This window comes from Anabrus simplex, chromosome X, assembly GCF_040414725.1.
Source record: "Anabrus simplex isolate iqAnaSimp1 chromosome X, ASM4041472v1, whole genome shotgun sequence".
Lineage (NCBI taxonomy): Eukaryota > Metazoa > Arthropoda > Insecta > Orthoptera > Tettigoniidae > Anabrus > Anabrus simplex.
This window is the reverse complement of record NC_090279.1, coordinates 76,232,437-76,246,947: the sequence shown is the minus strand read 5'-3', so window position 1 is coordinate 76,246,947 and position 14,511 is coordinate 76,232,437.

Below are 14,511 nucleotides of genomic sequence, written 5' to 3'. Positions count from 1 at the left end.
CCATTACAACCTTGTCCACAAGGCTATATTTTCAATAGCTAACCCAGAACTTGTGGAAGAGGTGGTGACACGAATACCTCAATAAAAGGGCAATGAAATACCCCATAGCAACATAGTCATACTGAAAGAAGAAGGCATGTATACTATGAAGTGGACGATGACAGTGATCAAATGTGTATCCTGGTAATGACAAATTCATTCATGTAACGAATGTTCAGGTGAGTAACAGTGAACTTACAAGGCCTATTCACAAACACCCCTTACGAAGTATGAAAGAGAAAGGTAAGAAAACTCCTGAATGGCTTATTTCTTCCATTGCATGTATAAGTAATATTATATGTCACAATAGACAAGTAACACCATAGACCACATTAGGAAGTATAAGAATATTTTTCACTTGCAACGAGACGGCTACAATGTGTGTTGTATATAAGCGAATGCGCACAGTAAACAAGCATATCACCTGCAACTTGCATCACAAATTACTGTATTATCTAGAAATCAATAAGTAATATAATCAATAAGATAACAAAGGTGAATCATTTGGAAACAACTAATAAAATATCCTGTAACAGTAACAAGACGACGAATGTAATAGCTACTTTGTGTTCGAAACTATTTACAAATTCAAAAGTAAAAGTAGGAATGATACCAGCTCCCAAGTGATATAAAGTACAGGTCTTTGGAATAATCCTAACAGCTGCACAATTCATAATGCAAAATTGTGGAACAACTTGAAGGAAAAGTAAAAATCAGGTAAGTCAACAGTCAATCTCACAAAAAAAATACAGTTTCTGTAGGACTATCAATCATGTACAATGAAATGAAGGATCAAACCATGGTATCTGTTGAACAATTTTCTAACCATTTCCATTACCTGACAATGGCTTATGAAATTATGTACATTACCTCAAGAGGGTTATCCTGCGATGACCCTGGCTCCGTTAACTCTGATTTTACTTCTTCTTTCACAGCTATCACTTCTGATACATGTTCAAAATTTTCCTGTGGAAAATAACATATATTAAGTATGCTCATAACACTCATCTACAAAAAGAGTCACCAAGAAATGAGCATGTTAATTCATTAATTTCCAGTATTAAAGTTACTTTCAGGATTTCATTCATGTTTAAGGAAGATTTCTACCAGCAGAGGTTTGTTATAACCAAAGGCTGTACTGAGAATGGTGTTACTATTCTTGCTCACTCCTCATGTCAGAGAGAGGATGAGACTGAGAACAAAATTTAAATTAGAGACATCTTCTAGCCATATCAGAAGATAGAATTGGGGCCATCTCACACAGAATTTTGAAGGAAGCAGCCATAGGCACAAACATTAAATTGTATGAACTATTTTCATATGTACCATCATATCAATCGAATCTTTAAAGTTGTTTGAACCTATCAGAAGTGTTACAACGGTTTTAAATATTTTTTTGTTCTCAGCATACAGTTTGTTTATAAACAGATTAAAATAACTTGAAAGAATGGAATCACATTCTCTAGTCTGGTTTTGCTGAGATCACAGGGGCTACATAAAGCATTAAGACAGTTTTGTATCAAACAGCATATTTCAATGCTTCCAAGTGTAAAATAAAAAAATAAACATGAAAGAAGCAGGCTTATCACAGTCACATACCAGCAAAAGATGTGCTGTTGCTGAAAGTCAAAGCAACTAGAAATGAAATATTTCACTACTACAAACATGTTATGTAGTGCTCTGTGAAGAACTGTGGGGATGAGAACACTGTCAGTGGAGAGTCAGCAGTGATGAAGTGTACATCTGCAGTTTCAGAAGATCTTTTATGATCTACTACGAGGCACTTAAATACTCATTTCGAATCATTAAACCTTTTCGGCACCAAACGGGGGGAAGGATTGTGATCAAAAGCTTATGTTCTAATATAAGTTAGCTTACTAATAAAAGTGAATTAAAGAATGAAGTTCCAGAAAAAACCGACTTAACCCTAGTAGCCGAACTAAGGAATGGATGAAAAGGATGCACAAGAAGGAGAGGGAAATAAATACAATGAGGAAAGAAACATTTTTTGTTTAATGTGCCTTGAGGCCTTGAAGTGTCACAGCCCACTAAGAAGGGTCATATTAAAGATATTATTCTCAGAAATTGTGCATTCTAGAGCCCATAGATATGGATCTCTATATAACATAGAACCTGACCTGTATTTGAGGAACAAAATGAGATAAGCACAATTCTGCCTTTCTAAATTAATTCAACATCTGTGCAAAATACTTACTTTGAGAGAACATACATTCAGATTTTGAGCTATTTTATCCCTCATATGCCATAGGCCAATCTGCTCTTCCTTTAACACACACATATTCCAGCACATTGTGGATATGAGGGTAATGCAGAATAATCACACCCGTGTTGACTTTTTGTTTAGCAGACTGGAGAATCCAGTCTCAAAGATTTGTCACTTAACTTCTTCTACACTAATTACAATAGGAGTCATTATTTTTAACATGTGGTGGTAATGGTGGTGCAGTAGTGTTGGAAGATTTGGTTCTAAGAAAATACAACGGCCATCCATCCTCTATTACAATCAGAGGGGAAAATAGAAGATGTGCAACCCCTAAACCAAAATAATTTTGATACTGACAGTAAAAGGTACAGACTAATCCAACCCCAACCTTAACTTCCTAAGAGTTGGCAGCTTTGTGTAGCACTTTGTTTGTGGTGTAATCAGAGACAAAGAAACAAAACAGATGCATACTATGCATAGATGCTCATGCAGCAAGTGGTGACCGTTGGTGATAATACTGAGGAAGCACATAAAAAGTTATGCCCCTGCCAAACTTATTCAGTTTTTAAGGGTTAATTTCTGACCTCTATAAAGTTATCTGGAATGAGACTTACAAGTGATGCAGTTGTTGTTCCTTCAAGCCAGGCTGGTTCCTCTTTGATCTTTGCTTCAAGGTCCATTTTGCACTGCAAACTGAAGTAGTTAGAAGGTACTGCACTTGTTGATTACTTCCAATGACCTTACACTGAAACATAAACCAGAAAATTATATTACCTTATTGATGTCATAGATATTTTGTGTCTGTCAACAGACTAAGCAGCAACCTTGTAATTTTACATGACCATTAATATTATGACCACACTGAAAAACCCGAAATTTTACAGGACTGTTGATATTGTGATCATACCTATAGGACCTCAAAGTTTTCTATGACTGATACGTCGATCAAAGTGAAGGACCTCCAGTTTTATATGACTTCTAAAATACTGATCTCTTCCATAGGAAATATAAGTTAACATATCTGTCGATATCAAGATCATAGTCAAAGGACACCTAGTATTACATGACACCTTATATCGTATTAATAGCTATATAACATACAGCTTTATATGGAAGTGAAACCGCAACAAGATGACCTTTATTGTTAAAAATAAAACGCACAAAACTTTTGGAAAATTCAGTGACCATAGGGCTTGCATATCATATCACTCTGATCACCCGGGCGCATATCCCGGAATCATCATACCATTTTTATCGTTTGCAATGAGCTTCAAAACTAACTGAACAAGTTCAGAGTTCCTTAAGATATGTTCTATCAAAATTTTCCTTCCCAGGATCAAATTCTCTCAAAACATTCTCCTCTCACCAAGCTGATTCACTATCACTTTATTTGAGACATGTTCTATCAGTCTGACCTTTAAGAACTTCTGATAACACGGCCTTTAGAAGGCTTCAACTCTGTTTTTCTTGGCACCAGTTAATATCTGTGTTTCACTTCCATACGGTGTCATACTCCTTACTCAGTGTAAACATAATTTTTACATTTGTCAATCTGTTGATCCCAAAGAACGTGATGGAGAACAGATGGGAATTTAGGCTGGATTCAGTGATGATATTTATCGATACTGTGAAGGCATATGTCAGTGTAACATGGCAAGTGGTCTCGGATGCATTGATAAAAAAGAAGACAGGCAGAGGTGAAGAGCCAATTACAAAAGCCATGAACGAATAGTGAGTAAGTAGTATGAATACTATGATAGGACAAACAAACTGGTTCAAAGTAGAACCAGGACTTCAAAAAGGATGTGTATTATCCCCTCCAATCTTCATTACAGTCATGGATGAAATTCACAAAAGTATACAACAAAAAAATGGGAACCAAGGAGGCAAAGGCCTCACTCTTTGCAGATGAGACAGTAATATGAGAAGAAGATGAAATGGAAGCACAAGAACAAGATACTGTATGGAATCAGGAGATGGAGGAATATGGAATGAAAATAGGTGGGGAAAAGTGTATGATAGTAGTAGTGACAACAGGTAATAGAGAAGGATGTGGGAATACTGAAATAATTGGAAGACCATTAGCAGTTGTGGAAAGCTTCAAGTATTCGGGGAGAATAATTGCAGAAGATGGGAAAATAAGTTATGAAATTGGAAAGAGAATTCAACATGCCAATGCGTTTTACCAATGTGTGAGATGTATAGTCTGTAACTGGGACGTCCAATGGAATAAAGAAAATTTTTCACCCTATGTATTACACACCAAATTTGACATATGCATCAGGCATATGGACAACAACAAAACAAGATGAATGCAGAATGCAGGAGGCCAAGATGAAATTCCTTAGAGAAATAACAGGGAGGGCATAAAGGGATAAAGTCAGAAACATAGAAATGACGCTGATGATGATGATGTTTGTTGTTTTAAGGGGCCTTACATCAAAGGTCATCGGCCCCTAGAAACATAGAAGTGAGGGATTGAATTGGATTATCTGAACTGAAAGGCAAGATAGAGACTCATAAGCTGAAATGGTATGGACACATGATAAGAATGGAATAGGATATAGCTCCACAGTGAGTATTTACAGAGAAAGTCATAGGAGAAAGACATCGACGAATGCCCAGAGAGGGGTGAATGGATATGGTGAAAGAGAGTACAGACAAGAGTGGAGTAAAAGTAGAAAAAATATTCGAGGAAGGGAAGGAGTGGTGGAGAGAAAAAAACTGAGGAGGTTCTTGATTCACATTTCTACCCAGAAGACTGGAAATGGAAAATGAAGAAAATTCTGTTGAACTGAAGGCAAGAATTTATACAATACTGCTATCAGCTAATTTCACCGAACAATGCCACCAACCTTTACTTAAGTGTCCTTTATTAATTTTTCTGTGCATGCCATGTCTAATGACACAACCGAGTGGTGTTTACCAGAGTGCCCCTTGTAGGGAGTTCCATGTCAAACAATTGGTTTAAATGTTAAGCAGTTTTTATTGTTCCCCAGGTGGTACGAAAATTGTCTATGTTGAATACCTTGAGTGGTGCCTCAGTGAATTCATTTCACCCAACAGCAGTGTTCGTTAGTCACTCTGTGATATTTTACTGGAAATGTAAACATACTGCACTAACAATGAATACTAAAATTTCTCCTACAAGCTTCGTTCCTCTGGCAAATTGAGTTGATTCTTATGCATTGCCAGGGAACAGGTTTCTACGTAAACACATACCTATTCAGGTAACTATGATCAATACTGAAGTGTGCCGTGTTTACTTGTTCGGGCCATCACAGGTTATTCCAATAATCTCTTAATGGGTTTACTTTTAAGCAACTACATTTTAGTTACAACAGCCAGAATTTATTCCTGAAGATTGTTCTTCCATTCCTGGTAGCAGCTTAATGTTGCACTAACAACTCCAAGGGAAGGGAATAAGATTAGGTATGCAATGGCATTAATTAATGTTAATTAACGATAAAATGGGGAAACCACGGAAACGTTTTTCAGGACTGCAGATCCTAGGATTCGAACCCATGCAAACTCACCGCTACTCAACCCTGAAAACCTGTTAAACCTGTTACACACCAATAAATCATAGAGGCAGCTAACTGTTACCTAAATCATCACGAATAAATACCGGATATAGCTGCTGAGGGGTAATGGTGATTGTGATACAGAAGAATCTCCATAACAACACTGATCTTACAAGATACAGGTATCTAAATGGAAACCTCTCAAGATTATGAAATCTACTACCATATGTCCTGGCATACAGAACAAAGAACAACTCAACATTCACAACGTCACTATAAAATTGCACACAGAGGTAAATAACACAGCAAAACAATAATTAAAATTACACCTTACATATCGCAATTTATTTCTGAAACTACCATCCGTATTTCTTCATCTGCGTTGCTCTTCAGAAAAAAATCCTCATTCCGCTAAATTTAGATATACGATATATTTCTACTACCAGGGTGCAAAATCAGAAAGAAGTGGTGAGGTGAGAGAAGGAACATAGGGCTTAACTACTGGTGTTTATTTCAGGCAGTACCTGGCAGGGGGGAGGGGGTATAAAATTCCCCTGTAATTTAATTAACCTTCCACCCAGAAAAATGTAAATCTGAGATATTTTTGTTTGAATTTTGCTGTTATAAGGGGAACAATAAACATTAGAACGTTATTCCAATCAGCTGACAAGTTCACGAGAGACTGTCGCTGTCTTATGAAAGGCCAGGCGAGGCGCAATTTGTCATGATTTATTGCTTTTTTAATGGAACTTTCCTCTACAAAGGCTTTGAGTTGACAGAACAAATCGGTCAGTTTGTATCCTGCTCAAGTGAATATTTTCCTAGTGATACCTATGGGAAACACACACACTCCAAAAAGTACAGGAGTGGTGTAAATTCGCGCTACCGCGCTATCGCTATCGACCTATCGCGATTGACCTGTCTAAAGCATTTGATATGATGGATCATGGGAGACTACTGGCACAAATGAGCGCAATTGGACTAGACAAAAGAGTGACTGAATGGGTTGCTATATTTCTAGAAAATAGATCTCAGAGAATTAGAGTAGGTGAAGCTTTATCTGACTCTGTAATAATTAAGAAGGGAATTCCTCAAGGCAGTATTATCGGACCTTTATGTTTTCTTATATATATAAATGATATCAGGAAAGGAGTGGAATCAGAGGTAAGGCTTTTTCCGGATGATGTTATTTTCTATAGGGTAATAAATAAGTTACAAGATTGTGAGCAACTGCAACGTGACCTCGAAAATGTTGTGAGATGGACAGCAGGCAATGGTATGTTGATAAACGGGGTTAAAAGTCAGGTTGTGAGTTTCACAAAAAGGAAAAGACCTCTCAGTTTTAATTACTGCATTGATGGGGTGATAGATCCCTTTGGGGATCATTGTAGGTATCTAGGTGTTTATATAAGGAAAGATCTTCATTGGGGTAATCACATAAATGGGATTGTAAATAAAGGGTACAGATCTCTGCACATGGTTATGAGGGTGTTTAGGAGTTGTAATAAGTATGTAAAGGAGAGGGCATATAAGTCTCTGGTAAGACCCCAACTAGAGTATGGTTCCAGTGTATGGGACCCTCACCAGGATTACCTGATTCAAGAACTGGAAAAAATCGAAAGAAAAGCAGCTCGATTTGTTCTGGGTGATTTCCAACAAAAGATTAGCGTTAAAAAAATGTTGCAAAGTTTGGGCTGGTAAGAATTGAGAGAAAGAAGAAGAGCTGCTCGACTAAGTGGTATGTTCCGAGCTGTCAGCGGAGAGATGGCGTGGAATGACATTAGTAGACGAATAAGTTTGAGTGGCGTTTATAAAAGTAGAAAAGATCATAATACGAAGGTAAAGTTGGAATTCAAGAGGACAAACTGGGGCAAATATTCATTTATAGGAAGAGGAGTTAGGGATTGGAATAACTTACCAAGGGAGATATTCAATAAATTTCCAATTTCTTTGAAATCATTTAGGAATAGGCTAGGAAAACAACAGATAGGGAATCTGCCACCTGGGCGACTGCCCTAAATGCAGATCAGTATTGACTGATTGATTGATATAGAAATGACAAGGGAGGAGAACTTCAAGTAATTTACATTTGTGTCCGGGTTTCAGATGAATTTGCCAGCGTGAAACATCAACAATAGGCTGCACGTGCCACTGCGTAGTTTCACTGCTCAAGGTCTGGCAGTCATTTGAATTATTTCTGATGTTTTTATGAAAATATAGCCAGTAAAATCATTAATTTCAGTAATAAATTATGTGGTCTACATTTTCCTGTTTTTTTTTTTTTTTAAATAATAAAAGGATCCCCCGGGTAATTTTTGTGGGGGAACGTCTGAGATAATATCGTCGGTGGGGGTGAAATATCTCCCTTCACCCCCCAGCCCCCTACGCGATTTTGCACCCTGGCTACTACACAAAACTTGCAGGCACTTGCAACGCAAAGGCTGGGAGTTTTCTAAAAAGCAAGCTAGTTATATGCGTATTAATTTTTAATGCTTAATTTAAAATAAAATTTAAGAAAATTATGAGCATTAAATATTTAAAATATGTAGAATGCTGAAACTTAGAAACATTAGTATTAACTTCCAATATTCTCAATTGAGATCTATACATTTAGCAAAATTGAATTATTGAATTTGAACCTTACCGACAATATGTTAGAGGTTGTGGACACAGTGTAAAATGATAGAAATCACAATTCCTCAATGAAGAAAATCCATAACTCACTTAAACGGAATAAGCTGTAGAATTGGTTAATACGCGCCTCATATAACAACATAGCAGCCACTTCGAAACGGAACCAGTAGGGATGGGTCCACTTAGTTCATTTGTTCGAACTAGTTCATTAGATAACGTTCATAGCCTTGGGTAGTTCAAATGAACTAGTTCAAATGGACGGGGTAGTTCATAACGAGATATAGGCCTAGAAACAGCCCTCGCGGCACTTCGTTCAAATTAACGAGTTAGTTTATTATGACACGAACAGAAAACAGCTACACAATGCTGCCGCCAGTCTGACTGAGTAAAGAAATGGTATGTAAGAGACGGAGAGACATATAAGCTTTCTAATTTTGTATAACTCCTTCTCCCCCATTTGAGAAGTGTGAGTGATGTGCTGTCACGTGACCATTAACACGTCACGCCATTGGCCATTCTTGTGCAAGCTTATTTGTTTTCAAATGAAAGAGGTAATTCATTTGTGCTGTCTGCTTGGAAAGAGCTCACGCGGCACTTCGTTCAATGAACGAGGTAGATTATTATGAGCATCTTAGCAACAGCATAGCGGCCGAGTTAGTACGTGTATTTTACGATAGCTGGTGCTTGCTTAGGTCTTAATATGAACGACAAACCATATAGCCTTCAACCGCACCGCACCTCTTACGCTATTTAAAGCTCGATGGTTCGAGGGGCGTATGAATCAGCTGTTTGAGAGAGAAGAAGCGATTTACCTGTTTTATCCACGGGAAACATTTCTCTAAGATGATAATTGTCCTTTTTAGCTGTTAAAGAGCTGGGGAAGACGAATCCTGTGGAAACGTCCTGTTAATACGGAATGTTCCTGAATAACTAACTAATATTACAATGTTAGATATAAGCCTATACAAGTATTTACTCTATAAAACCAATGTTTTTCCTTATGCCTGACACTGCACTCATCAGAGAGGGATATGTCAGGCCCTACCCACTGACGGCAGAATGTATGCAGGTGTTTTTTGATATGCTCTATTAGTGTGTAAAATCTAATTCCCTTAATATTTCCATTAATATTACATTATAATAAGGGGAGTAATGACTGAAATTATGAACTTCTATAGTTTTCTGTCGATCACCACCTAATTTTAACCACTACTACATTCATCTCATTTTAGACATCATTACACATGGGGCAGGACAGATAGTGACCGAGAATAAGAACCGTCTCACAGGAAAAGGAAAAAGGGTTGAGCAGCTGTTATTTTATGAACAGTAATATCTGAACAGTTTTACGGCCCCCATTTATTGTTACGGTTTCCATGGAGGTCGAGGTGCCGAAATTCTATCCGCAGGAGTTCTTTTACGTGCCAGTAAATCTTCTGACAAAAAGCTGTCGTATTAGGGCACTTTGAAATTTACGAGCGTTTTCTATGTGGTATGAACAATTTTAACAGATGTTGTTATTTTAGTTGATTATTTCTATGTGGTACGAACAATTTTAACAGATGTTGTTATTTTAGTTGATTTTTCTTCTACGCCAATACACTCATCTTAAGATAACCTATGCGTACTGAATACAGTACCGTAGTCTCGTGTCGGTTACCATGTGATAACATGATTTTGCTACTCCGCTCCAAGTGCGTGTGATTTCGTTGTGCCTCATGTTGTTGACATTGATTGTTTTGTGTGTAGACAAAGTATTTATTTACCAGTGCCCGTGTATAATTCCCACAACCTACGACTTGCTTTACGTAGCACCGACACAGATAGGTCGAATGGCGACGATGGGATAGGAAAGGGCTAGGAGTTGGAAGGAATTGGCTGTGGTGTGTTATTTGCCTGGTGTGAAAATGGGAAACCACAGAAAACTATCTTCAGGGCTGCCGACAGTGCGGCTCGAACCCACTATCTCCCGGATGCTTGCTCACAGCTGCACGCCCCTAACCGCGCGGCCAACTCGCCCGGTTTAAATGTTTTATTCCACCTTATGAGCCCCAACTTTTCTCTTAGATTGGCCTATAAATTGTGTTCAGTCGAATGGAATGACTTTTTTCTCCACATTAACACCCTTAAGAGTATGGTGATACGTGCATTTGGGTTATTTCCTTATTTGTTTATGCAAGAAAGCATAAATTGAATATAAAAAATAAATATACAAATTTAATAGATCTGTTTGCTCAGTTTAAGTATACGTTGGGTAGTCTCTACTCAACTTGGGGAGCTGCTAGATTCCGTGTTGCCAATTATCATGAAGTCACCAAATAAGATAAAATGTCACTATATGAAATTTTCTTTTGCTCTTTGCTTTACGTCGTACCGACACAGATGGGTCTTTAGGCGACGATTGGATAGGAAAGGCCTAGGAAGTGGAAGGAAGCGGCCGTGGCCTTAATTATATCAAATTTTGTGAACTAGGTCTATATGAGGGGAATACTGAAACATTAAATGGATGAATAACTACAACGTACCTAATAAATGAGAAGACTCAGATTCTTCTTCTGGTGTAGTTGCAATCGGAATATGAATATGCAGCTGACGTTCCTGTTGTCATGTTTACACTATGAGTGTTTGGCTGTTGTTATGATGATCTTTGGAAAAAAACAAGTGTGGCTGACGGACTGTAATGTGTGAAATTGTATTTTCGTAATATAGTGTTTCTTTTATAGCAGTTGTGAGTGTTTATTATGTGATCAATTGGTTATACCTATACCGGGTAGGCATAGGTCCCTAACAAAATTGTGGCGACCTTGCCAGGATACGTATTAATGTATACAACTTGTAGATTGTGTTGAAATGGAGAAGTTAACGAAAGCTCGGAGGCCGGTTAGAGCGACTTTTAAGAAAACGTACAATTTGCTTTTGCAAAATTTAAGTCAAGAAATACAAGACGGCATTCATGAAGACACGTTGCAATCCTTGATAAATAAATTGGAAAGGTTAGGAAAGGAACTGGCACCGTTGGACGAAAAAGTGTTAGATTTGTTGCTGGCAGAGAAGGAGATGACGAGTATGAACGTGAGTACGAATCTATAGACAGTTTTAGAGACAAATTAGATGATGCAAGACAAAAATATGCCCTGTGGTTACAAGCTAACAATGCCAATGTGTTGGAATTAGTGTCAGGTAGATCAACTGTATCAGCTGAGAATAAAAACAAAAGGCAGTTGAAATTACCAAAGATAGAACTCGTGATATTCGATGGGGAGGTTAGGAATTGGTTGGAATTCTGGGGACGATTTCGGCGCATCCATTAGGACTCTGAAATTGAGGATGAAGATAAATTTCAATACCTAATCCAGTCCACGAAGGTTAATAGCCAAGCTAGAGATTTAGTTACTAGTTTCCCCCACACTGCTGAAAATTACTCTAAGGCTGTAGAATCCCTTAAAGGTAGGTTTGGAAGAGAAGATTTATTGACAAATTCTATGTCAGGGAGCTCATAAGTCTTGTAGTAAAAACTGTTTCTCAGACAAGGGAGAAGCCTATGCTTGCTAGCTTATACGACAAGTTAGAAGCACAGCTCAGAGCTTTAGAATCAATAGGCGTTACTCGAGATAAGTACAACTCGATGCTCTTTCCGTTAGAAGAATCTTGCTTGCCTGAGGAAGTACTGAACCCATAATTCTACGAGGAGAAACTCTTTTTTCTCAATAGTTATTTCAGATAAAAGTTACTTGTTTGAGAGCGGCCATGTTTGCATTTCCTGAGTCTGGCTGTCTCGTGGGAACGAGCTCCCCGTGTCAAGCCGAGCCGCAAGCTCGAGAAACGCCGGGACTCTTCGGTGGACTTCGAACATTAAACAATTTTCCAAATTCAAGGAATTCTTCGTAACGAGAGATTTTGGCAACACAGTAAGTCCAGAAATAATGAATCTAAATTATTCTTAAACCGTAGGTGAAGACAGAACCCCCAGAGTAAATATAAATGCAGTTAAGCCTAGAGACAAATCCGCGTCCGATCCGCGGACTAGTGACACGTGCCAAGGTCGATGAATGAAGAAAACCCGCGAAACGCCCGGGCAGAAATAATTTATTTCACCTGATGCGAGTTTGGGAAATTTATGAAATTAACACAGAAATAAATCGTAAGTCTGTCCGAAGTTATGCGACAAATATCAGGAAAATCGGTCTATTGGATGCGGAATTAGCAGATTGTGCAATCAAGCTTCATCGTGTGAGTAGCGTCACCCCATAGGATATAAAAGAAATCTCCCTTCGAACATTACACAGCGTCTGTCTGGTTTCTGGAGCAGCGGATCCCACGTCCCTCGTCGGCAGAAAAGTGTGAAAATTTGGTCTCCAAATAACTTATTACATGTTCGTGGCCATGATTCAAATATACTGTCAGAATGGAAGATGATAGAAATTTTCTGAGCTGCCGCTAATAGGAACTTTGAAGGTTTAGATATTTGGTGAATAAGTAATTGAGTTCCTCTTTGTATTCAGTGCGTGCGTATAATATTTGTTAGAGTCTGGATGAGAGCTACAGTGTCTGGTTTCTTATCTGTTGGAACATCTGGACTTTTTAGTAGGGTGAACAAGTCAGTCGTCATTTGAGGAGCGAGCTCGTCACAAGGGCGACCGTGTCGAAAGTGCGTTATAAAGTATTGTGTAATTTAAGTTATATATATTTATAAGGAGATGTACACGTTAGCCATGGAAGGCTAGACGAGAGGTTTGCTGGCTAAATGCAGCCAGAACTCCAGGATGACGGCTAAGATCACAGGTCTGTAACCTTTTAATCAATGTTGTAGTTAGAATGTTGTTTGTCCTAACCAAATTTCAAGGCGTGTGTGGGGTTGGTATTTAATAATGATCGGGCGAATGTGTTATATTTCTGGTTAGCGTGTGGAAATCTTTAGTGTTGTAAAATTCACGTCAAGGAACTACAAAATGCGACGTTTAAATCTTGTGTTAATATTCTTTGAGATATTGTCCGAATTGAGGAAAATTAGGAAGGTGACAATGATAAAGTAGTCGTGGCGAGTCTCTTAATTTCGAATATAGTTTGAATTCAGAAAATTTTTGTCATAATAATAATAATAATGTCTACCGCGGGATAAAATTTTCCTATGTTAAAAGTGGATTTAACAAGTATGTTCCACAAGGTTTGCGGGCGTCCAGAAAATTTCCAGTGAAATCCGATAAAGTTGTTTTATTCATGGGAAGTAAAATTTTGTGACATCGTGTATGTCGATGATATGGAAAATCACGGTGTGTTGTTGTATTCACGAGGTCCGAAAGTTGTAGTAACAGTAAAAATAAAAAGGTATATTTTTTACAAAAGTTGTTGTTTTTCACGCGAGGATTGAGGTTTGAAAAGGTCTTGAAATATAAGAAAAATGGATTGAGAGCGAAGAGTTAATATATGTGGAGATAAGAGTTGTAGAAATGTTGAAGGCAAAAGGGAGCCTGGATTTTTACGTAATATCGCCATGAGAAGGCGATAAAAATGAATTTTTGAGAAAGGCTATATTTGCCGAGGAAGGATTTTTGAGACAGGCTGTATATTAAATGTGAGATTTATGTGGCAGGCTGTAGTATATTTCGCTAACGATCCGAAAGCTGGGACCTGGAGAAGGTCGGTTCGAGATAATTATTGTGTGAAGCACAGTAAATTTCAAATAAGATCTCAAGTGAAAAACGATTTGGTGAAGATGGTAACTCTTGGTAGTAAAATTTCAAGTGACTAGTTACGTAAGTCAATATAATGAATATTAGAATGATAGGACCTCAAGGATAGAAGAGCATTTCGAACACACGGCTGGTGTTATTTGACTGTAATGACAAGTTTCCAATCAGTAAAGTTCATAAATTACAAGGCTGTAATTTATCATTAAATAGGAAAAAATTGTGGGATGAGATATTGGACGTTTTAAAGCGATGTGCTTGGCTGTATAGGTTCATTGGATTTCGTTTCACTGGATACTCATGGATATGAATATTTGGAAAAAATTACGGTAGGCGATTTGAGGGCCTCACCCTAAAATTATAGTATGGATTTCTGCGCTGGTGATGATTATTATTTTTGACG